The sequence below is a fragment of the Manis pentadactyla genome, chromosome 3 (genome assembly GCF_030020395.1).
Source record: "Manis pentadactyla isolate mManPen7 chromosome 3, mManPen7.hap1, whole genome shotgun sequence".
In the NCBI taxonomy this organism is placed as follows: Eukaryota; Metazoa; Chordata; class Mammalia; order Pholidota; family Manidae; genus Manis; species Manis pentadactyla.
The window spans coordinates 208,447,824-208,472,925 of record NC_080021.1 but is presented as its reverse complement, the minus strand read 5'-3'; the positions used below and the strand labels follow the sequence as shown (position 1 = coordinate 208,472,925).

Here is a 25,102-nt window from a genome sequence, read left to right as displayed (position 1 = left end):
CCTACCATTTGCAACAACATGGATGGAGCTAGAGGGTATTATGCCTAGTGAAATAAGCCAGGCAGAGAAAGACAAGTATCAAATGATTTCACTCATCTGTGAAGTATAAGAACCAAGCAGAAACTGAAGGAACAAAACAGCAGCAGACTCACAGAACCGAAGAATGGACTAACAGTTACCAAAGGGAAAGGGACTGGGGAGGATGGGTGGGAAGGGAGGGATAAGGGGGGGAATAAAGGGGGGGCATTACTATTAGCAGACATAATGTAGGGGGGCACGGGGAGGGTTGTACAACACAGAGAAGACAAGTAGTGATTCTATAGCGTATTACTACGCTGATGGACAGTGACTGTAATGGGGTATGTGGGGGGCGGACTTGGTGATGGGGGGAGCCTAGTAAACATTATGTTCCTCATGTAATTGCAGATTAATGATACCCAAAAAAATAATAATAATAATAAGGTGAGAGTTCTTGTTCTATATAATATTAAAACTGATTCTGAAGTAAAAAGAAAAGATAATATAATATTGTCACAAAATTTGACAAATAGATCAGTGGAACATAACCAATATATGTAATGACTCACACTTAGATGGATACTTCATATACGGCAGTAATGGCAAAGTGGGAGTCCTTAAAAAACAAAAAAGAATTTTTTTCAGTAAAGGGTGCTTGGAAACCAGAATATTCCTATGGAAAAAAAAGAATCTGCCCTTCTGTCTCGCCATACACAGAAACCAATTCCAGGTGAATGAAAAGCCTGAAAGTGGTCCCTTCCTTCCTTTTCCTTACATTCCTGAACAATTCATGCTAAACCCTTGAGGTAGGGCACAAAAAATAGGCATCAACAATTTCTTGCTCCCTCTGCCCTGCCTCCGTGGCCATCAGTCTCGCTCAAGCTATAATCTCCTACCTGGATTACTAACAAGCCTCTCAGTGCTCTCCTTGCTTCTGTCCTTGCCTCTTTTCAGTCTGTTCTGTTCTCATTGCAGAGCCAGGGTGATTATATTAAGCTGTACGTAAGACTATGGGCCTGCTCAAAACTCAGCTATGATTTCCCATCTCACTCAGAATAAATATGATAGCCTTTACCATGATCCTAAAGGCCCTGGTCTTCTAATACTCTCCCTCTAGTTCAGTCTTCTCCTCCTCAATGTTCCCTGCAATTGACAGGCATGCTTCCACCTCAGGGCCTTTGCACTATTTCCTCTGCCTGGAATCCTCCCTCGCTGTCTCCATTTTTTACTCAGAAGTTTTCTTCTCAGGCCTCCATGACTACCTGATCTAATTCTACAGGCACCTGACAAATAAAAAAATCTAGAGATCTAAAGATCTCTGAAATAAAAGGGTTTATGGAGTCGTTACAGATGCAGCCAGATTAGGACTGAGTCCTGGGACAGCAAATTTCTGCTTCACCAGCATCAAGGCCAGTTAACAGAAATGACTCAAGAAATGGGGCACATTGACAAGGGGCCTCAAAGAAATTAAGTTATTTAAATTCATATTGGCTACAACGTCACTCACCAGAATGGTACTAATTCGAGGAGGGGAAATTCCTGGGGTAGGTGGTCTGTCCACAGATAAGGCTTGTGGATTGATTGCTGACGATGGTCAGACACTGTCACATGCAAGGGGAATACAGTGGTCCTGGGGACCTTCTAGATGATTGTTGAAAAGACGTCATCCCGGAACGTGGAGTTTCCGGTTCCTGCGGCTATTGACTGATGACCTTCCCTTGTCTCTCTCACTCATCCTCTGGCCCTTATGCCACATAATTTAAGACATTTCAGAATTTTTGCCTTGTCACCTCTCCCCCCTATTTTTCTCACCCAAGAATGTGAGCTTCCATGAGTTCAGGGCTTGTCCATTTTGTTCACAGTTATAGTTTCAATGCCTAGAAGAATAACGGGCACATGGAAGGTATTCAATCGGCATTTGTCAAGTGAACAAACACAAATGACCAATGCCTTTGGAAATGCCTCAGATTCTTATTTTATTTTATTATTTTTTTTGAGAGGGCATCTCTCATATTTATTGATCAAATGGTTGTTAACAACAATAATATTCTGTATAGGGGACTCAATGCACAGTCAATAATCAACCCCAAGCCTATATCTCAACAGTCTCCAATCTTCTGAAGCATAACAAACAGGTTCTTACATGGTGAACAAGGTCTTACATAGTGAATAAGTTCTTACATGGTGAACAGTACAAGGGCAGTCATATCACAGAAACTTTCGGTTTTGATCACGCATCATGAACTATAAACAATCAAGTCAGATATGATTATTCATTTGATTTTTATACTTGATTTATATGTGAGTCCCACATTTCTCCCTTATTATTATTTTAAAATAAAATGCTGAAGTGGTAGGTAGATGCAAGATAAACATAGAAAACATAATTTAGTGCTGTAAGAGGGCAAATGTAGATGATCAGGTCTGTGCCTATAGACTAAGTATTAATCCAAGCTAGACAAGGGCAACAAAACATCCACGGATGCAGAAGATTTCTCTCAAAACGGGGGGGGGGGTGAGGTTCTAAGCCTCCCCTCTGTTGGTCCCCAATTTCTCTCCTGATGGCCCCCCTGCGACTGTGCCTGTCTTAGGTTGTTCCTCCCTTGAGGGATCTTACCCGTCTCTGGCTAACCAGTCATCTTCCGGGGCCATACAGGGAAATGTAAAGTTGGTAAGTGAGAGAGAGCAATATTCTTTGAAAAGGTTAGCTTTTTACTCCTTTGCATATTTATGCCCTGTGGCTTCTATGCCCTGCATTTGTCTTGAGGTATCTTTACCACTTGGAAGAATTGTGATACTCGGTAATTTTCGATATGAGGCACTAATTCTTCTAAAGGGTTGTAATTAGGAAGGAAGAAGAAAAGCTATAGAAGTAGCAGACGGAAGAAAACATGGGAAGATTGATTATTTCTTTGACATATCTTTTTGTAGAGTAACATAAGCATGTCTAGGTTTTAAACTACTAATTAAATTGCGCACATACATTAACATAATAGGAATACAGCTACATAACAAAAGCAGACCTACAATTACCAGCCATATCCAGTGAAACCAAGAAAACCAGTTAGGCACCCTAGGCATTTGTGAAAATTTATCAATGATATGATGGATATTGTCTAACCGAATTTGAATAGTTTGAGAAAAATCAGACAAATTAAAACAACACATTCCTGGGAACTGTTCACATCCCATGTGTTCTTTTAACAGTAGATAGTCTATAGTCACATGATTTTGGAGCACTGCAACTTGCACTTCTCCTAATTCTTTGTTGAGTTCCAACAGTATAGATCCAGTCAAATTTGTTGTTTTACTGTATGCACAGGCCAGCTTAGATATCTCCTTCTTCATTCCAATGGCAAGTCCAGGAACCGGTGGGATGACTGCAGCTGCAACTGCAGCAGCACCAGGATCTTTGTTGAAGTTTTTTGATGATCATCTTCTGGAATGACTCTTCCAGAGAATGTTGATGTTGGAAGTTCTTCTTCATATTGTATCTTAATTCGTTTTCTGTGTAACCAAATTAGGCTTTGATCTTCTGTATAATCACAAACAAACCCTTTGCCCACACTTTGATATGACCTTTATACCATTGTGAAGAACCTATTGGAGATCACCACACAGGAACTGCTTTTTTTTTTTTTTGAGAGAAAGGAATATTATCAGAAAAATGTACTTCCATAGCTGATCATCTGACACCCTTTAAAAGATCAAAATTAAGGATATGTAAAGCATGCATTAATCATTGATTTGCAGTTAGTTTTATCCTATCAGGGAGTAATCCCCCTTTTCTTTCTCTTTTTTTTTTGTTATCATTAATCTACAATTACATGAAGAATATTATGTTTATTAGGCTCTCCCCTATACCAAGTCTCCCCCACAAACCCCATTACAGTCACTGTCCATCAGCATAGCAAAATGTTGTAGAATCACTACTTGTCTTCTCTGTGTTGCACAGCCCTCCCCTTTCTCCCACCCCCCACATTATGCATGCTAATCATAATACCCCCTTTCTTCTTCCCCCACCTTTCCCTCCCTACCCACCCATCCTCCCCAGTCCCTTTCCCTTTGGTACCTGTTAGTCCATTCTTGGGTTCTGTGATTCTGCTGCTCTTTTGTTCCTTCAGTTTTTCCTTTGTTCTTATACTCCACAGATGAGTGAAATCATTTAGTACTTGTCTTTCTCCGCTTGGCTTATTTCACTGAGCATAATACCCTCTAGCTCCATCCATGTTGTTGCAAATGGTAAGATTTATTTTCTTCTTATGGCTGAATAATATTCCATTGTATATATGTACCACATCTTTATCCATTCATCTACTGATGGACACTTAGGTTGCTTCCATTTCTTGGCTATTGTAAATAGTGCTGCGATAAACATAGGGGTGCATCTGTCTTTTTCAAACTGGAGTGCTGCATTCTTAGGGTAAATTCGCCTCAGATTCTTAATTCATCTGCTTTCTTTTATCCATCAGAGGGACAAGCGAAGTAGTAAGAATTAACACTAGGTGGCAGAATATCACAAAGAAAGTAACCCTAGTCAACCTGTCCCCTCCTCCTGCCTGAAATTGCTTCAAGAAAAGCCTGTTGCCAGCTTTCCTCCAGCTTCTCCACTCCCCGACCTGTTGACGTTACATTTGCTGTGATAACTCAGACTTCACCTGCATAAATTTATGCCCCAGCTGCATAAATGTTATTCTGCCTTGCCAAGCATTTCAGTTCTTCCTTGGGCCAGGACATGTTCCCGAGTTCCCCCTCCCCATCCCTTGCAACCCACCAACTTACCTACAACTGAAGTCACTAACGCACTAAGGCCCTCAAGTTCCAGAGCTGCTGGGAGGTCTGGTGAGAAAGAATCTGTCCCCTCTGGGTTACACTCTTGGAGTAAGAAACAAACTTTATTTCCAACCTCCTCTCCCTAGAACCCACAAATACATCACACCATGGATCCCAACTGTAGGGGATGTATTTGAATGGCAGCTACCATGGAGTATTAAGAATTACCATTTCCCTTCATCACTAAAGGCTCTCTTACTGGCCCAAGTTTAAGGCATCTTGATTGCTAACTCCCTAAGGACTGCTTATACCAGACTCAGAGCTCATGCCAAGAAGCTCCTGTCACTGATCTACTCCACCAGCTCATAGCAGGCTAGGGTGACCAATTCATCCTGGTTTGCAAGCAACTCTCCCAGTTTTAGCATAGGAAGACTGAGGCTCCAGGAAATCCCTAAGGCTGGGGCAAACCGGGACTATTGGTAACTACACTAAGCTCAGATCGGTCTGAGCTCGACTCAGACTCAAACCAGAACTGTCACATGAGTGTAAAAATTTTAACACATGTATGGATTTCTGTTCTGTCCTCCCATTCCATATGTCATCAGTCACCAAGTTCGTTTATTCTATCTCCTTTGTGTCACTTATATTAATTTCTTTATCTCTGGGTTAGCTCAGTATCCCCTGTTTTGCTTTTTCAGTTCTCCAAAACTGCTTAACCAATTCCTTATATTAAATTCTGTTGAAACACCAACTCTGTTTTCCATTATTCTGAATGTATCCTAACTGATACAGGTACCCTGCCAAGCAAAGAACCCTAACCACTGGCAGTGGAGTGCTAGCTGAAAACAGGGAATTTGGAGTAAGTGGTAGAGGAGGGAAGTGATAAATACCAACTATGATCTTGTGACTTTTTACAGCAACAGAGATATTTTTGTTACGTACATATTAACCAATGATGTCTACTTTTCCCCCTCCCCTTCCTCTACAGTTTTGTGTGGAGTGGTGGTGAAACTTAATTTACAAGTTAGTTCATAAGTTATCAGGCCACAGAAAATCAATCTGCACCTGCTGGAGAGGAGTGAGGATCACCAGTGGATCCTGAACTTGAGAAGGATACAATGACTAATGAGACTTACATGCCTCTTTTTGTTTGGGCAGAAGGGACAGTGTGTTTGTTTGAATGACAGGCAGAGCATAAAGATATTAAACATGGGTAGAAGGATGGATTTAAATGCTAAGTAGCAAAATGGATGGGCTACACAGATTCTGAGCCCATTTGTCCTCAAATCCATTTTCTGGACTTCTGCTGTTCTCTGTACAGCAGGCGGCTGACTTCTGTTAACTCTGATGACCAGACTCACTATCAGTTGATTTTGGAAAGAGTGGACACTAGGGGTGGGAAAGAACATACCAGGATATCTCTCTCTCGTCTATCTCAGGCACTTCTCTGGCAGTGACTGTATCTCCTTAGTGGCTCCAGCTTCCATAGACAGGTCCTTAGAGGTCCTAGCCTCCAACAGATGACCCCCCAGCTCTGGGATTCAGTAATACAGCCTTCTTACTTTTGTCTCTCTGGGCTGCAAGCAGTAGTTCTTCTGTTGTTACTAATCTCTAGGTTGCTTCACTTTCTCAGGTGCTCTATGTGGTAATCACTATCCTGTATTACATTTTTTCTGCCATGAAAGCTATGTGGTTGCTATTTTCCTGGTTGTCTCTGATTGTTAAAACAGGTGATGGCTAATCCCACTCTAGGTACACTATTATACTAAAGTCAGTATTCTACAACTTTCCCACTTCTGGGAACTTATACAGAAATATACCTACACACCTACAAAAGAAAGTTTGTATGAGGTTATTCATTACAGTATTGTTTGCAAAGCCAAAACTGAGAAACAAACTCAAGTCATTTTCTATAAGGAACTGGTAATACAAGCACTGGAACATCCCTGAGAGCTGTAACAAAGAACAGGGAAATTCTCTATGAACTAACACATACTATCCAGCAAAGAAAGAGAACAGAACAATATAAATAGAGTGTTATCTTTTATGTAAAATGGGGAAGAATAAGAATATATGTTCATAATTGTATAAAGAAACACCAAAAGACACACAAGAAACTAATTGAAATGGTTACTAACAGGGGTCAGGGCAAGAGAGAACAAGGTAGACAGAAACGGGAGGGTGATACTCTTCATATTGTTTGTTTTTTGAGCCACATAGACCACTACCTACTGAAAAAGTAATGAAAATAATAAAAATGTATAAAAATATAAAATGCAACTTCATCACTAAATAACAAACATACCCAATATTAAAACACTTTATATAAAGTTGTAGGAATGAAAGATTAGAAAAGGCTACATACTCTATGATTCCAGTTCTGTGACATTCTGGGAAAGGAAAAATTATGGATACCGTAACAAGATCAATGGTTGTCAAAGGTCAGTGGAAAGGGATGAGTAGGTGGCGCACAGATGATTTCTAGGGCAGTGAAAATACCCGGTATGCTGTTACAGTGATGGATACATGCCATTACACATTTGCCCAAACACACAGAATGTACAACCCCAAGAGTAAACCCTGAGGTAAACTATGGACTTTGGGTGATTCTGATGTGTTCATCCTTTGTAAAAAAAAGGTACCATTCTGGTGAGTGATGTTGATAACAGGGCAGGATATGAATGTGTGGAGACAGAGAGTATATGGGAAATCTCTGTACCTTCTTCACAATTCTAAAGTACACCTAAAATTGCTCTAAAAACGTCTTTTTTTAAAAAAAGAAAGGTGAAAGACAATGGGACAGAGAGCGAACAAATATACAGAGGGCTAGAATTTTCATTTATGCAACTGGTCAAGACGCCATAGCGGATATTTTAACTTCTCTCTTCTATCCATACCAGTTTGCTGCCTTTGGCTAGCAAAAATCAGTTAAGGTCCCTTGCCCGTTCGACTGACCCAAACTTCGATTCCTGAAGTGTCCAGCCTACCTTTCTTGTTAAACTTAATCCTAATTTGGCTTTGATAATCAAGGCCAATCACACCAACCAACACTAGAAGCCTTACTTCTCTAGCTGTTAAGTGATTTCTTGACTGATCCTAATGTTTCATGAAATAAAACAACGATATACAAAAAAAAATTCAATGATTCCAAGGATTGTATCAATGGTAGAATTATGACACACAGAAACTGCAAATTCAAACAGATTAAATGTCAATTTTGATGATTAAAAAATGTTTTCCCCAAGGCTTCCAGGTATGGATGGCAGATTGAACATAATAATTCAATTTCACTTCCTCTGAAACTCCACTAAAACTACAGTAAAGAGATTTCTTAAAAAACCCATATACCTATAAATACAGAGAGAAGGGAAGAGGAGACATTAGCAACAAAATGCTGGAAGCTGGAACACAGAAAAGTGACTCAGGATATAGCGGGGAAAGCCAAGAACTAAACTGATGTGTCACAGAATCTTCCAAAGGTTCAGGGACTAAGTGGACTTTTGGAAGTGGGGGTAAAAAGGAATATTAATCAGGGTTGATAGAATGCAGGTTTAAAATACATTCTCATTCCATGAGTGTGGGCTGGACTTAATGACTCTCTCCTAAAGAACAGGGGAAAGGAAGAAAAGAGTAACTAGGGAAACCGCAGACACCACCTGGGCCAGATGCTCAAGGCTAACATCACCAGTCATAAGTCAGGTTGATATTACCAACCCCTGACATGATGCCAAGAAAAGGACAGTTCATCTCTGTGGAATTCTTCCCGAAACTCCATATTCCCAGTGTAATGATGTCAAACCCGAACATCGGGCAAACCCAACCGAGGGACAGCCTACAAAATACCTAACCAGTATCCTTCAAAACAGTCAAGGTCATGGAAGTCAAGTCAGCAAAGACCAAAAAAACTGCCACAGATTGGTGATGAAGGGAACATGATGACTGAATGCAGTGTGATATCATGAAACAGAAAAAGGGCATAAGCAGAAAAACTGTTGAAATCCAAAGAAATGTCTGTGATTTGGTTAACAGTTATGGTACTCATGTTAATTTCTTTGTTTTGGTAAATGCAACTCGATTATGGTAGATGTTAACATTAGAGGAGGCTTGGGGAAGAGTATGCAGGACCTCTGTACTGTCTTTGCAACTTTTTTGTAAACCTAAAATTATTCCAAAATTAAAAATTAAAAAATAAAAAACTGAGAAAGGGAGATAGAGCTCTCATTCCTTTCTCACATGGCATTGAGTAACTACTGCTGCAGAAGACCAGAACTGGTGAATGCAGGATGACAGAACAGCTGTGGGAACAGGCACCCTACTGGAAAAGGGAAGCATCACCTAAGCACGTGCATGATGAATGCTAAGACCCAAAACCAACCTTAGAACTGGGCGCCTGGGCCCACATGTGAGAGGGCCCTACATATCAGAGAAAGAGAACAAATGTATGTAAGAACCCATGGGTATCATTGTCACTCAAGACCTGGCACTCAGCGCTGCCACAGTGCAATCCGTAACCTTAAATGTGTCCTTTTGTGACACTAACTTCATTTAGCTCCTCCACATCTCTTGCTCTTTTCCTCCTTTCTCCTCAAAATAAAAGGTGACTGCCCTGAGTGCTGTGTAGGAGTATGGGTTTTGCTTCTGCTGTCAGAGACAGACTTTACTACAGACAGAATCTGAACAGTAGAAGTACAGTGGTAAGAGAAAACACAAATTAATTAGTTTGGCAAATCCCTCTCTGAGAGCATGAATGAAATAGACCCTTGTATATTAAAGTCTCAGAGCATGGATGGCCTTTTTTTTTTTCACTTCATTCCAAATTCCAGTTGGAGTATCCAGTGATATTCACTAATTACCGTGCTATTGAACACTATTTTATGTGGCAGCTGAGAAACATTTTGTAATATCAAGTAATTCACATTATTTCTAAGTCTGTATTATGTCTTGATGTGTCTATATGTGTGTTTTACACTGACAAATGGATTCTGATTCTAGAATTGTAATCAGTTTTACTTTCATAAAATGTTTTGTATGATTTAATTAAAAATTCAAATATTAAATTAAAACTTCCAACCTTAAACATTTTAGAAATTTTAATTTACTGTATAGTTAATATCTTGCCTTTTAAATTTAATAGATTATTTTGAATGTTTTAAAGGAAAAGTAAGGTCTACAATGACCCAAGAAAGGTCTAATTGGCATTATTGTCAGTAAATCAACCTTATGTGAGGTTTCAGTGCAACATTTTGCTGAAATTAAGACAAATTTATAGAAAAGAACATAACAATTTGTTAGTTTTGCAAGCCTTTAGTACTCATCCAAATATCACTAACTCATTCATTTGCACTCAAAATTAAATTCAATTGATAATCCACAAACTTTCAGTCATATAAAAACCACAACTTGAGATAATTTCCAGTTTTATTTTGACAAGAGAAGAAAAGAGATTTTTCTTTAGTAGTTTGAATTATAAATTTTTAAATATTTAGACATGTGGTATGTAGACCTCCATTAGTATTTGTCCCAGGACACACAAAATTGTACTAAAAGGCTATTTAAGTTGCAACAGATGCAAAGAAACATAAGAAGAAATTTTAAATAAGCAGTTTTTAACCTCAGGAAGAGGAAAAAAAAAAAGTAATATCACACTACATAGGATGTTTGGCTATGAATAATATTTACCTAGGTATAATGTAACAATATTTACTCAACCAAAAATTACGTTGAGAGGACAGAGAAAAGAAGCAGAGAGGATGGCAGCAAGAGAAATAAATCCTCATCTATCACAAGGGAAGTCACTAGATGAGATCTAAAATTGTTGCTCCCCCCTTCCCAACATAGAAGGGATCCACTGTAATATATCTGCCAACAGAGAACTGGCTAGATGCCTAGAGGTGTAATGCTAAGTCCAGTACTCAGAACTGGTTGCTGTTGCTGACAAACTGAGTCCTCAGCAATGGCATGGACTAGGGCAGCTTGGAGAAGGAATGTCCATGGTGTCAAAGCTCATGCATAACCTTCATCACTGACACCAGGGCCACTGAGTTGACAAGCCCATCCAGGAAGCACTGGGCTGGCTGGAGATAGAAGAGAACTGGCATTTATATAGTGAGCTATCCTGAACATCTTAGTATCAAGAGCCTCTTGTACAGAGGAGAATTTCTGGTGAGCATTTCATGAAAGCAAAAGGGATTAGAAGAGAGAAGTCTAAGAAAGGTTTGCTTTATCTATTTTGCTTGAATTTTTAACAATAAGAAATAGTCACCTATTACTCCCACAGTCTAAAATAAATTTCAATAAATTAACTCCCTGGGACTTGATCATTCACCCTGCAATTTGATAACCACGCTCATTACTTGTTCATTTGTGTCACAGGGCTCTGCCACCCCTTCTAAGATTAGGAATCTCATTTCAAATGTAGCCCTTCCCATCCACATTCTCAGCCTAGAAAGAGCAGCCAGTAAAGTGCTTTTTAAAGATTCTGACACCCCCTTTACTAATCCATTCCTTGTGGTAAAGCTAAACTGAGAGTGTTCTGGAATATATCAAAAGACATATGAGGGATGCATAGGTAGACTGCATGATAAATCTAATCTTTATCCCTACTTAAACAAAATTCTTTCTGGCTTTTCAGTGCTATTTGGGATTAGCCAGCTCAGTACATTGTTAGAACTACAGCTGTCTGCCCAAGCAAACACACTGACTGCCAAATCTCTGGCGAGGGCAATCTTATCAATTAATTTAGCTTAGTCTAAAATTTTCATTTCCATTTTTTCCTTGGTAAAACACTCTGAAATCATTCCTACAAATATTCCCCATATTTTCATGACATATGTTATCAAATTCCTATAATTCTTGTGGATGCAACACTTAAGCTTCCCTACTTTGATCCTATATTTTGCCTTCTGAGACATGTTAAGTCTGAATTCTGGTTACCAAATAAGCAATTGTGAGATGGGGCATGGAACAACTTCTTGGTTTTCCTTCTCAATGAGTCATGGTTTCCTCAAGCAATGATTGCCCAACAGGTAGAACTTTAGACCAGTATTTCTCAAGCCAGAGGCAATTTCCTCCATGCCTAACTTAGGGGAATATTTGGCAATATCTGGAAACATTTTTGATTGCCATGACTCAGGATGGGATGTCACTGACACCTGGTGGGTAGAACCCAAGGATGCTGCTGAAGCTCTAACAATGCACACAGCAGCGCCCCCAAAACAAAAACTACCCAGTCCAAAATGTTAATGGTATCATGGTTGAGAATTCTGTTTTAGGTAAATGTAGGAGTCTGGGGTTTTCTAAGCCTTGATTTCTCTCATATATCACTATTCCATTTGTCAAGACCCTACTCTTCCCTAACCTAGCTGAGCCTAACATTCATATAAAATACCTGGCAAACAGCAGAGGAAACTATAAACAAAACAAAAAGACAACCTAATGAGTGGAAAAATATATTTGTTAATGATATCTGATAAGGGACTAATATCTAAAATATATAAGGAACTCTTACAACTCAACATCAAAACACCCCAAATAATCCAATTAAAAAACTGAGCAGAGGACCTGAGACACTTTTCCAAAGAAGTTATGCTGATGGCTAACCAATACATGAAAAGATGCTCAATATCACTAATCATCAGGGAAAGGCAAAACCACAATGAGAGGTCACCTCACTCTAGTCAGAATGGCTCATAGCAACAAAACAAGAAATAACAAGTGTTGGTGAGGATGTGGAGAAAGGGAACTCCGTAACTACTAACAGGAATGTAAATTGGTGCAGCCACTGTGGAAAGCAGTATGGAGGTTTTTCAAAAAACTAAAACTAGAAATACCATATGATCCAGCAATTCTACTTGTGGGAATTTACCCAAAGAAAACAGAATCATTAATTTGAACATGTGATCCTGTTTATTGTAGTATTATCTACAATAGCCAAGATATGGAAGCAACCAAAGTGTCCATCAATAGATGAATGGATAAAGAAGAGATGGTACATATAAACAAAGGAGTATTACTCAGCCATTAAAGAAGGAAATATTGACATTTGTGACAAAATGGATAGACCTAGAAGGCATTATTCTAAGTGAAATAAATCACTCATATGTGGAATCTAAAAACAAAACAAGCAAAACAGAAATAGACACAGAGAGCAGACTGGTGGTTGCAACAGGGAAGGGGAATAGAGGATGGGTGAAATAGGTGAAGGAGTAAATAAGATTAGTGAGAACATCTGATATTTTGATCTGGGTGATGGTTACATGAGTGTATATGCATGTCAAAATTTACTGAGCTGCACACTAAGATTGGTATATTTTATTGTATATACCTTAATTTTAAATAAACAAATAAATAAAATATCTGGCAAAGTATGTGAAATGATGTACTAATATAATTTACCAAACCACAGAATCAATTTCTGAATTAGGTTTTCAGTTACCTCAGCTCTATGACTACAAGCTACAAGAGATTTTTTTTCAACACTAGCCCATAAAGGCTTTGAGTTTCATTCCACTAAGGCAACACTTTTATGATCTGAGTATGTCACCTGCTTGTTTTAAATCATCCATGCCATGAAAGGCATCCATCACTGCTTAGTCATTCCTATTCCCCTTTAAATTGGTCTATGGCAACAGCCATCTGGTTCCCCAAAGTACACAGTCCTCATTGAGTATACAGTCCTATGTAACCATACAAGATAACTTGATTAGCTATTTTGCCGTTTCATAGTTTGGAATGCCACTTTACCATCATGGAATTTGAAAGACAGTCTCTGCCTCATGCCTGATCTCTGTGTAATAACCATTTCCCTGAGGATGTGTTGGAGCAATCCACTGTCTGGAACCACTAGACAGTAAACTCCATGGAGGCAGGGACCATGTCTATCTTATTAATCATTGTGTTCCCAGCATCTAAGCACATAGTAGGCACCTAGTTAAAATTTTCTGAATGAATTAATAAAGTCAAATGTCAATTCCTCTAAGAAACTTTTTAATGATAGTGTTTATTACATATTTTTATCTTTCTGTTTTTCCTCCTTGACTGAGTCTCTAGAGACAGAAATTTAATAACAAAGACACCTAGTAACCTAGTAACCAAGGTACAGGAAAGACCTTTCAAACAACTAATAAAATAAAATCAACATCCCCATTACCATTGTCACAGGAGACATTATGAAATGACTGAGAACTTAAGAACTTTTAGGTTCAGCTGCAGAGAAAAGTCAAACTGTATGTAGAAAAGCTGCAACAGCTTAGGTTGCTAAGTACGTGCAAAACTAGTCTGCCATAAGATACCTCCCCCGCCAAGAAAATGCCCTCTTTTCAAATTGCCTGCATTTCTTTTTACATCCTTACATTGAAAGAGATTTCTTCAAATTTTAATTAGGTGTGAACAGGCATTCTTTTTTAAATATAACAATCATGTCTGAAAATGTTAAGAGGTTGGCTAAATAATCCATGCAGTCATTAAGGCAATTCAAGTCAATGAAGTTACTTTTTTTCTAGTATCAGAAATTCTCCAGGAGGGGTATGTAGGTAGTTTTGGTGCAAAGAGAGCTTTGACAGAAGACAGGATTGGATGGATTGGGACAACGTGGCAATTAGCGTGATTAGCACCAGCCTCTATGAAGTAGAAGAGGAGGTCAGAGAAGTGAAAAGATGCAAAGGACAAAATATATCAGTTACAAATTGCATAGGATCACTTCAAGACTTAAAAATATCTTTGTTCTTGTTTCTGCACTTCTCCCCTTGCTTTCCAGTTAGTACTGTGGGCCACCTGCTTTAAATTAAGGATTACAAGAAGAATTTCGCAAGGAGGCTTCTTTTGAAAATGAACTCCACTACTGTGCTGCTCATTTCTCTTGCAATCAAAAAATTGTGCATACGCAAGGCTCTGGTTGGTATCACTGAGACAACAATTAACTTTCTGCCATTTTGAAGGCCTAGAATTCTCAGAAAAGTCTTGTGATGATTTCATTACCTGAATAAGTCACCTAACATAGGAATTAAGAATGATTCAATGACTGCATAGGAGCATAAAACTGATTAGCTTTGCTCAAGAGAAAAACAATAGCTGACACAACCACTTTTATTAGTTATTGTATTGCCACTCTATAAAAACTGGGTAGTATTGGGGGGGAAGAAATTTCCTCTACCCCTTGAGGTTCTTCTACCTGGTCCAAGAATCAAATCAACATGAGACAGATTAAGGAGAAAAAAACAGGTTTAATTATGTATGTATGGGGAAGCCATAGACAGATTCCAAAGATGGTCAGGGAGAATGAGGTATGCATGTCATCCTGAACCAAGGAGAAGGGAATAGGGGTCTGAGACTTCAAAAGCAATTCACAGGAATATGAAAAGAGTAAATATTTTATAAACAAGTGTTTCCTGGGTCACACAGAAGCAATGGGGCACAAGGAGAAATTTTAACAGACCTAGCCACATCGCTCCCTGCCCACCACACCTGGTTTATATTATAACTGCTATGGTGATAGCTCTCCTCCTGGAGAAGTTCCTCTGTCTAAATTCTTTTTATGCAGTTGGAGAGTGGAAAGTCAAAGTTTCTTTCTGAGTATTTCAAGCCTTGATTGTTTTCAACTCTGAAATAACCTGTATGTCACAATGGCACATCTTGGGGCGGCCTGTCCTTGGTCCCTACAGTAGCTTTTACATTTTTTTAAAATGATAGTTTCACTATGCTGAATTACAATCACTTTGTTGAATGCTAAGCATTATTTAATTTATTACTTTTTGAGGAAATTTGTATAAAATCACTCTGTAATTGTATAAAGTTAAAACAAATTATAACACACTGTTTGCCAAGATTTAGTGCATAGCTTATCTTTTTATTTTCCTTTTAATCTATGTATATTTGATTAATAAAAATAAACACAAAAATAGTTACCTTCTTCCAACAGAAAAGCAGTCCAACTCTCCATCAAGAAGCCAATCTTTACAGGAAAGGTGGGGTGACAGAAAGTCACTTTGTTTCTATTTAAAAATAAATAAATAAAAGTGAAAGGAAAAAGCAATCATTATTTCTTTAATTTCTATATATGGTTTGACTAACTTTTAGTAACCCAATCCCCTATGTTCAGTACAGATTAAAAGAAATATTTAGATCATTTTAACTTTTCAGTGGATGTGGATTCTATCAGGAATAAACTTTTAATTTATCTTTAATTGAATCTCGGTGTTTACACTAAAAAAAATCACATGGTACTGAGAGGCATGAAAGAAGAGTTGAAGAAATGGAGAGATATGTCCTATTTGTGCAAAATTGACCCTTCGACCATCTGTGCAATGCCAACTTCTGCCAGAAGTTAGCTTCCTTAAGCTGTGAGAATACCTGGAGATCTCCTGGTTCCCTCAACTAGTCAACTAGTATCTTTGGAATCTCTCTTTCAATATGAGTCACCTATCATCATCTTTCTACATTTCAAACTCTACACATCACTTTATCTCTCCAGTTGCCTTTGCCTAAAAATGATCCTTTCCCACCATTTTCTGTTCTTGGCAAGATACAGCACTTTCTCCCCAGATCACACAAGCTCAAGGGTAAGGTAGGATCACAGTAAATCTCCCAAATCCATACCTCTGACTGAGTTTCTGCCTCTACCTGCATTTCAAGAGCTTCAGTTTCCCTGCTGAACACCTCTGGGTGCCCCAAAGCCTGCCTCATGGGTGCTCTACAGAAAAATCCTCTTGGTAACCCACGTGCTTAGTACCATTTTGCTCCTCGAGTGGTGATTTTCCCTGGCATTGCTAATGAACAAAACAGCAGCCATGCTGCCATACCCACTGATGTTCCTACAGCTATGAGGACCCACCAACAGGTACCAGTGCTGACAGAACCCGCGAAGGTCTACCTAGTAGTCCTTACCTTTGACACCCCCAAAGCCTTGTCACTAATGCTGCTGACTTTCTATTCTCAGTGATAAAGCCACTATAATCTCTGTGCCATTTTTCACTGCAGCTATGATTTTGAGTCTGAGAGCTGAGCTGTATAACTATATGCACAAGCCTCTACTATATTCCTATCTGCAAACTATGAGGCTGGGCAATTGTCCTTTTAAATCAAACATAACCTCCTGAAAAATCTCCCCTAATTTAAATAATTAAGCATGTACTTTGACTTTTTAGGGAAAACTTAATTAATCTCCAGTTAATAAAGGAAAGCTGTTCTTTCGTGATGAATGCTAGATAATGATATATATGCACCCTTATGTTTATTGCTGTATTCTTTATAATAGAAAAGATAAGGAAGCAACCGAAGTGTCCATCAATAGATGGATAAAGAAGATGTGGTACATATGTGCAATGTAGTATTACTCAGCCATAAGAAAAGAAGGACAACATGGATGGACCTAGAGGGTATCATGCTAAGTGAAATAAGCCAGGCAGAGAAAGACAAATACCATATGATTTCACTTACGTGTGGAATCTAAAAAAAAAACCACCCAAACAAAAAAGAAATAGACTCACAGATATAGACAACAAACTGTCGCTTGCTATAGGGAAGGGGGTGAGAAGATGGGTGAAATAGGTGAAGGGGACAAAGAGGTACAAACTGCAAATGGCAAAATAAGTTAGACATAAGAATGGAAGTACAACATAGAAAATATAACCAATAATATTATAATATCTTGTTATGGTATTGGGGTAACTACACTTATTGTGGCAAGCATCTAGTAATGTATATAATTATTGAGTCAGTATGTTGTATATATGAAGCTAATATAATATTGTATATCAATTTTATTCCAATAAAACACACACACACACACACACACACACACAAGAATGCTAGATAATAATAAATAAATGCAGATGAAATTACAAAATCAGAAAATCCCCATTTGGCAAACCCTGCCTCTCAATGAAATAATTGATTCAGGCAATAATCATCACTGGATGTCAGAAAAAATTAGCAAATAAAACAGATACAGCACTTACTGAATTAGTGATGGGTAAATTCTTTCACCCTCCGTATGACTAAAATTTTTTCAGTAAAGTCAGGGCAGGGGTAAAGTCTCCCTTGATTTAAGATGAGGTCTTTCTCATTAGGATTGGTGTTCCCTTATGTAAATGGAGCCTAGTCATCTAGGCATGCCCAGATATACTGACTTCTGAGGTGAGCACGCTCAAGCCTGAGCTGCAAACCCTGCTACACTTCCAGTCACAATTTCTGACCTAATGCGCCCCTCTTTCCGATGCTTTCAGCTGTTTCCTCTCATCTGCCTTAAGAGCACTCCCTGAAAACAAATATGAATTTACAATTGCATAGTCACAACAGGGCCCAAAACGGAACCGTCTGCAGAGCTTTTTCAAAATAAACACACCCTGAGCCTGCCCCTTAGATATTCAGTTCCCTAGGTCTTGGAGGCAGGGCAGGGGACCCACGCACATCATTTAGATAGTCCCCAGGTAACTCTGATGTCCCTCTCTGAAAGACAAGTGCTGCTCTGAAACTTAATATTATAACTAAAGTGAATATTTAGGCTTTTATCTGAAGAGTCTATATACCTCCTAAGAGGGATGGGGACTGATTTAGAAATCAAAAAGATAAAGGTCAAATTAGGAAACTAAAGTTCAAATTATTGGCATGGTAGTTATTATTGCTGCCTACTGATGTCTAATTCTCCACTCTCTCCGAAACCCCAGACACCGCACTTCCCCTGCTCGTGCGAAGTCAAAGCTGGCCGTGTCACTGGTTTTGGCAAGTGAAATATGAGCAGCAGCGGCATGTGTCACTTGCGAGCATAAGTCTTCAAGAGACGGCACACAAGTCGCCACACACCTTTCTCGTGCCTCGGTGATGGTGGAAGCATGGGGCACGATGGGTATTTGCTGAGACCCCCGAGGGACTGTGATTCAAGGCCTCTGTCATCCCAGGGAGGGCATGAAATGGGAGGAAGAAATCAACTTTTTTGTGAGAAATCATTGATATATGAAAGTTACTCATTTATGCAGCATGATCTATTCAACTCTGACAATACACTGGTAAATCTTTTTTTTTTCACAGTCTAAGCAATTTAAGGAGCATTAGTTCCATCTTCATCAATGACTAAAAATTTACAGAGACAGTCTTGAATAGAGGGAAATGAGGGAGCTTTAGGGTCAAAAAGACCTAAGTTTAAATCCGTGGCATCACTTGTTTGTTGTAATAATAAAAATAATAGTATGTATTGACTGTATAATATGCAATTACTTTAAATAACCACGAACATTTATGAAGTACATACTACGTACCAGGTACTGTGCTGAGCACTTTACATGGATTATTTCTCTTTTCCATTTTACAGACAAGAAAAATAAAGTTTAAGGAAGTTAGAGAATTTTCCCAAAGGTCACAGAGCTAGAAAATGATGGCACAAGGATTCTAATATAGGCCATTGGGCCACCACTCATACTGCCTCCCAGGACTTGGTCCCCTCGAATTACAGTTTTCAATCTAGAATGGGGTGGAGAGCTACCAGGCAGGGGTTTCATGAGGATTAAAGGAGATAATTGGATAAACAATCAATATGATTCCTGGCATACAGTAGGTACTTAAGACACGGTAATTATTATTTTTTAGCAGCTAATACGTCACTCACTTGCCTCTTCAAAAAACTTAGTATGAAAAAAGGTAGCAATGAATGAAAACCTGTCATGACCGCGGGGATTCAGCACTGCAAAAAGTCGGTAACACAGGTACGGTATTCAAACCTATATTACCATGCTTGCATTAGTTAATGGCCGATATTGAAATGATCATGTTAAGTTATTAAAGAAGGTTTTTAAAATAAAGATACAGGGTACAAACAAATAGCACCCATAAAATTCCTAAATGGTACAGTAACTGCATCCAGTAGCCCCAAGGCCATTATGTCTGAAGGCCCAATAAAAAAGATTTCAAGGATACTGAGATGTTTTATGCTGTTTTTCACCAATGTTATACTGGGATTGATTGCTTTCAATAACCTTATGTTCATATATTGATAAACTTGGTAAGGCAATGTGACTACATATTCCATGTGAAACCATTTGTTCTGGGTCTTTTGTTTAACTTCCTCCTTTGTTTTGTTCCCTTATGTAAGAACGTTAAGAGTACAAGTACAGATTTTCCACATAGACAATCATGTCTTCTGCAAGCAAGGAGAGTTTTGCTTTCTCCCTTCCCAATCTGTATACCTTTTGCTTCCATTTATTGTTATTGTATTAGTTGAGACTTCAGTCTGATGCTGGAACGGAGTAGTGAGGAGAGTCATCCTTGCCTTGTTCCTGATCTTAGTGGGAAAACGTCAAGCTTTTTACCATAAGTATGATGTTCTCTGTAGGGTGTTTTGTTTTCATGTTTTTTATCATGTTGGGGAAGTTCTCCTCTTTTCCTTTTCTTCATTTGCTGAGAGTTCATCCACACGATGAATGATTACTGGATTTTGTCAAATGCTTTTTCTGCATCTATTGATATAATCATATTTCTTCATTAGCCTGATGATGCAATGGATTACATTCTCATTTTCAAATGTTGAACCATATTATGCCATTCTTTTTACACCTTATTGGATCTGATTTACTAATACTGTGTTGAGAACTTTTGTACCTACGTTCATGAGAGATACCAGTCTGTAGTTTCTTTTTTGTAGTGTAAGCCTCCACTGAGACTCCTTTGTTTAAGAAATCTTGGTTGATTTTGATAACTGATCATTTGAGCCACTTGCCTTTTCTCTTGCTGTGCTTTAAGTTCCCACTGCTGTTTTAAATTCACCAATAGAGAGTGAGGCCTGGACACCCTAGGTCCCCACTCTCAACCCCAATAAAAGCAGAACCCCTGCCCCAGGCACTCTCCCTCTACCTGTTACCTCATTGGGTAGACCCAAGTGTGCTGTGCAATTTCCAGGTCTTGCAATTAATAAATCTCTGTTTTTTCAAAGTTTCCTAATGGTTGTTGCTGAAGGGCAGCTTGCTGTCATGGTAAGAACCACCAGGGCTGGTCCAACCACAAAACTGGTTACTGATAGCCTGAGACCTGCACGAAACAATTTTCTTGTAATGTCTTCAATTTTGGCATTAAAGTATGAGTTTGACCTCATAGAATGAGTTAAGTATTTCTTCTGCTTCTATCTTCTTGAAGAGATTGTAAGGAATTGGTATAACTTCTTTCTTAAATGTTAAGTAGAATTCACCACTGAACCCATCTGGGACTGGTACTTTCTGTGTTAGAAGGTTATTAATTATTGATTCAATTTCTTCAATAGATATAGGCCTATTCAGATTTGCTATTACATGATCTTTTGATAAGATGGGTCCATTCCATCCCTCTTGTTAAGATCTTTTGGTGGCTTCACAATTATGTTCTCAGATGAACATATGCCTTTTAGCCTATGGTCATCTCTTATCACTCCTACTCCCTGAATATCTCACCTCTTGTATTTTCCCAAAAATATCAAACTCTGTCATTCTCCTAGGCATGTACAAGGGCTTTTCTGTATTTCTAAAGCATCCTTTTCTAACTTGTATTTATCTTACTAAGCTCAGCTTTCTGTAGAAGCCCTTCCTGCCTTGTCTCCAGGCAGTTGAGCTGCCTCATTCCTTGCACATTAGAAAAACAAAAATTAGTCTTTAAAATACAAGAAGAAATACAAACTTTTAAATGATTATTTTAAATTTTCAATGTGGTTCAAGATGTGCAATGATAAAAACTGTAAAATACTGACCTGGTTGTGTATTATGTCCTTTATAAATTTGATATCTAAGACAGACACATTTGACACAGCGTATCAACAATGAAACATATACTGAACAACAAACTTAAGTACTCATTTAGGTGTATGCTTAGATGTGTTACTTCCTCAGAAGTATTTGTATATATATGAAATATATGAACCTTTTTGTTTCTTTTTCTTTTCTGAATGATTAAGAGCTTAAACTCTGGAGTCACATAGACTCAGGGCAAACACCACTTATAATATGTGAGATCTTGGGCAAGTTATTAAACCCTGTCTATTTCCTCATGGGATAAAAATAAATAGTAATTGGTAGTGATGGTAAATGATGGTAATATTACTTTAATTATTTAAAAGTAATGTCAAAATAGAGGCCTCTCTTTCCTTCCACAAGTGTTGGAAAAATATTTTTTACCAAGAATCCTTAGCACCCTGTGAATAATAAGCCTGTTGAATAGAGAAGCCCTTCTCCAACATTGTGCCCTTTTATTCATTTTTATAACTTTGAAAAAAGTAGAGAATATGGTGGACACTAGGTGGAGCAACATTCCAAGTAGAATAATCCTTCCTAACAAAACACTTCCAGTATTTATAAAAACAAATCATGCATAGAGAAATGATCACTCATAATTACAGAACACAGTTTACCTGGACACATTTTACAGGGAAACATAAATGGCTTTGAATATCTCAGAGATGTGGATATCTTGGAAAAAACAGGCAAGACAAAGATTTAGATAAATCATAGTCATATGGGGTACAGGCTGAACTGTTCCCCCCAAATCCCTATGTTGAAGTCCTAATCCTTGATACCTCATAATGTGACTGTATTTGGAGCTGGAATCTTTAAGGAGGTAAATAAGTTAAAATGAGGCCATTAGGGTGAACCCTAATCCAATATGATTGGTATCCTTATAAGAAGAGGAAATTTGGGCACAGATACGGACGGAGAGAAGACAATGTGAGACACAGGAAGAAGACATTCACCTACAAGTTAAGAAGAGAGGCCTGGAACAGATCTTTCCCTCAAGCCCTTCACAAGAAACCAACTCTGTGATCTTCTTTGGCTCTTCACAAGAAACCAACTCTTTGGACTTCTCACCTCCAGAACTATAAGAAAAATAAACCTCTGTTGTTTAAGCCACCTAGTCTGTGGCACTTTGTTACGTCAGCTTTAGCAAGTTAATACATATGGAAAGGAAGACTAGAATGTAAGCTTCACGAAGGCAGGAATTTTTGTCTTTTTTGTTTATTGATATATCTATTCCAAGAACCTAGAACAATCCCTGGCAGATAATAGCATTCAATAAATATTGGCTGGAGAACTAATAAATAAAGCAAATTAATACAATTCTTCCCATAGATGACTCTATCAAATACCACCAATGTTTCAGTACTGCTTTTTATTTTCAAAAGACCTGAGAACCTGGGTTCCCAGTGCTCTTACCAAGTGCTGAGATGTAACTGGTCTGCCACCACAGCCCAAATATATAAAATCTCTGGTGGATCTCTTGTTATGAATCAATTCCTGGGGTCACTTCCTGAAAAAGAGAAGACCTAAGAAGACAAACATACAGCTGTAATACAATAAATGTGAATTAGTCTGCATAGAGAAACTGATAGATCTTGTTGGTCCCATCCTGGGGAAAATGCCACAAACAGATGTAACTTGCTGGTATTGCTGTTCCCTCAAAAATATCTGGTTAGTTGATTTCATGAAAGCCATTGAGAACAGACTGGATGTGCAATTTAAAGGAAAAAAATAAATAAGGGCTTTCCTGTTGTTTCATTAAAGTATTTCTTGTGTGGATACAGGAAAAAGACTAATTAAATTTCCTTCTGACTTACTCAATTATGGATTCATGGTGTATGTCTGTCTTCAAACTGATCGCCATGTCTGAATGTCATCACTATGACCATCAATCAGTTAATTTCGTACCCTGAATATGCTAGGGAAACAGCAAAAACATAATAAAAATAAACATAATAAAACAAAGAAATATGGAGTATATATACTCTGATTTTAACTTACCTGCAACTATCCTTTAAACAGCAGAGGAAAATTCACCCGATTATAATAGTTCTGCTGGAGGTGATATGATCATAAGTAATTAATGGAAGAAAATTTAGGATTAGAAATTCCTTCCAAAGAAGAGGATGATACACTTATACAGAATATGCTTGAGAAAGCCAGAATAAGCCAGTTTCCTTGGAAAGTGAAATTCAACATTCTAAAACCAGAATCTGGAAACTCTCATCTATTCTCAAAGTAATTTAAAAATCAAGTCAAAGTTTGTTCTCAGTTTTGGGCCTGGAATTAGTTCCTGAACTGATGCAATCTGAAACCAGAGCCGACAAGTGTTTACCAAAAAGTCCTTGTCCCAAAGGGAGAAGCCTTTCTTCTAATTCTCCATTCCTCTGGGATTGTCTCGAGACTTGAGCAAAAGTAGCAGGTAGGAGTACAAACATTAAATTATTTTGAAATATTTTCCTCTCCAGCAAAAACGAAAGCTAAATACTTTTTCACTATATGCCATTTGTAATCAGCCCTCCTCCACTGAAGGGTTTAATTAGCTGCCTGTACATTTGCTCCTCTTTCCTGGGAACCACAGCATAAACAGGAAGTTCATTCCTCTGGGGCTTATTCGTTGTGAAATGGAGAAAATGAAGCTATGGACGTTTTCAAGGATGATTTAGAGTAGGAGGATCATTAAATTACCATACTCCCCTCTTTATCTTCTCCAGGAGGCTTATAAACCGAGTGACTGCACGAGCTGTACTTTTTAGGCAGGAATATAAACAGTTCCTTGCCCAGATGCGCCTGGAAGTCAAGAGTTCTGCATCAGACTTCTATCACATACGAGAGTCTGTATCCCAGAGCAAAGATGACCAGCCGCTCGCTCTCTTAACATTTGCTACAATTGTGTGTCCTCCAGTTTTTCTCCTGACAGCCACAGGGCTCCAGAGCTAAAATGAGAAAGTCTACCATTTCGTAATACCCAAACACCACAAAGTGTTGGCAATTATACAACCAAATAATGAGCACGTTAGGAACAAGACAAAAGTGCTCCTTACAAAGGAGATCTTTGTGGTGATGGAATAGCTCAAGTCTTGATTGCAGTGGTGGTTTTAGGAACCTATGCATGTGACAAAGTGGCATAGAACTAAATAAACACACATCTTGAGCCACTGTCAATTTCCTGGCTTTGATACAGTTTAGTAAGATGTAAACACTGAGAAAACTGGATGGACGGTATACACATAACCTCTATGTAGTCTTTGCAACTCCCAGTGAATCTATATTTCGAAAGAGAATGTTTTAAAAGTGCACCTTCTTGTGTACATCAACATACTTTGAACATTTTGCATTAGGACAAGTCATGGAGAATAGCCTGGTTTCAAATGCGCGGTTTCACCCACAACCCAACAGAAAGCTTGAGGTTGGAAATACCCTTGCATAGGCCCTTCCTTCTGCTTGGGAGTCCCTTTCCGACCTCCTGCACTGTGTGTCCCCTCTCCCAGGTCTGGCTCCTTCTCATCTCTGTCACATGTCAATGCCACCTTGTCCCCCTAACTAAAGTAGATTCCCTCTGGCACTGTCTG

General features: G+C 38.5%; 1 long non-coding RNA gene across 3 annotated transcripts; it reads right to left on the bottom strand.

Annotated features, from left to right (window-relative positions):
* Positions 1 to 1,827: 1,827 nt before the first annotated feature.
* LOC118927365 (uncharacterized) lies at positions 1,828 to 24,294 on the bottom strand. 3 transcript variants are annotated; one of them, XR_005030804.2, is made up of 5 exons: positions 23,532 to 24,294; positions 22,947 to 23,056; positions 22,148 to 22,205; positions 15,694 to 15,779; positions 1,828 to 1,895 (listed from the first exon to the last, which is right to left on the bottom strand). It is a non-coding gene; the product is annotated as an uncharacterized LOC118927365 (long non-coding RNA). The 3 variants fall into 3 exon arrangements; XR_008996624.1 differs by lacking the exon at positions 1,828 to 1,895 and adding an exon at positions 4,465 to 12,898; XR_008996623.1 differs by lacking the exons at positions 1,828 to 1,895; positions 15,694 to 15,779 and adding an exon at positions 17,580 to 20,234.
* Between the last annotated feature and the right edge of the window lie 808 nt (positions 24,295 to 25,102).